The 1,469-nt window shown below is 36.7% G+C and overlaps 1 protein-coding gene across 1 annotated transcript in view; it reads right to left on the reverse strand.

Moving 5' to 3' along the window:
- The window catches only part of ADGRG7 (adhesion G protein-coupled receptor G7), a 43,706-nt gene that overhangs the window by 34,165 nt on the left and 8,072 nt on the right, over positions 1-1,469 (reverse strand). The gene's annotated exons all lie outside the window — the stretch shown is intronic.

Below are 1,469 nucleotides of genomic sequence, written 5' to 3' on the forward strand. Positions count from 1 at the left end.
GGTCTGCCTCGCCATGTGGTCACCTCCGGGGCAGGCAGGATCGAACTCATGCGGAAGTGGCTTTAGCTTCTCAGTGCTGTGCTTTAACCCGCTGCTCCACCAGGGAGGGCCATATTTATCTTTTTTTTTAAGTAACATTGGTTTACATCATTGTGTATTAGAACTATACAAACTCCCCTCAGATATTGTTACCACCCACACAATCCTACCCCCAGCATCGTGTCTTGAGTTTTAAATGCAGAATTCAAACAACCAAGCAACTATTTCCTTCTTTTGCAGTATATAAGGAAGAGCTGCCTTCCAACAAGTAGGGACATAAGAGTCATGATCTGAATGTGATGAGGGAATACAAGGTTGAGAGATGAGAAACAATATGAAATTTTTTTTGTAGATATAAAATATATTTATCTTTCCTCTTCATCCAAATCTGGGTAATTAATATAACCCCTATTCAACATTTGGTTGTGTCTCAATAAATGCTTGTTGAGTCATTGGGCTTTTTTCCTAAGATATCACCCAGGTCTCCCGACCTCAGTATCTGCCTATGACTAATATTTAAGAGGCTGCTAACAGATCAAGTCACCTCCGGCTACCTTTAGAGGGACAGCTGATCTGACGTGAACTTTCATCTGAAAGAGTTTTGGGCAGCTGCTTCTTGTGGGAGAACTAGAAACACTGAAATTAGAGATTGTTTCTACTAACACAAAGTAGATGTTTAAAGTAATTTGAATGATGACTACATCTCAGTTCTATGACATAATGAAGACTTCAAACATACAAGTAGGATTTTCCTTTTTAAGAGGCCACATTTCAAATGCATATTTTCTTGTGTACATGTAAAAAATCTACCTATTCAAAATCACTGGAACATATTTTGATCACTTACTACATAAAATTGAATAATTAGAAGTAGTTATTTATATGAAACTAAAAGCAAATTTGCCAATAGCTGGAATCTATCTTTAAAATTATTTGATAAATTCAATCTAAAATTCAAAAATAAATATGATAAATATTTTCATAATTGCTCAGAAAAAAAAGCAAATGAAAAAAGGTGATTCTTTAGTCCCCAAAAAGAAATGTATCTCAAATAACTGTGATGTCCCTCAGTTGGTATAATACTAACATTTTTACATTTTCTGATTCAGTAGTACACATGCAAGTAACTGTATTTGTTTTATAAATTATAATGAAATATTTAAGACATGTAAAATATAAAATTAAGATGATAATATCTATTAAAGTGCCATAGAGTATAAAGTTAAAGCCCCCCCATTTTCTTCTGAAAAGGTGGAAGGACCAATGTAAAAAATGAGATCATATGGACCCTACCTGGTGGCGCAGCGGGTTAAAGCACAGCACTAAGAAGCTAAAGCCACTTCCACATGAGTTCGATTTCCGCCTGCCCCGGAGGTGACCACATGGTGTGGCAGACCTCTCCTGACCCGCCCGCTGCTCCCCTCAGCAGT

The sequence above is a fragment of the Condylura cristata genome, unplaced genomic scaffold (assembly GCF_000260355.1).
Source record: "Condylura cristata isolate star-nosed mole 26May11 unplaced genomic scaffold, ConCri1.0 scaffold00003, whole genome shotgun sequence".
NCBI lineage: Eukaryota > Metazoa > Chordata > Mammalia > Eulipotyphla > Talpidae > Condylura > Condylura cristata.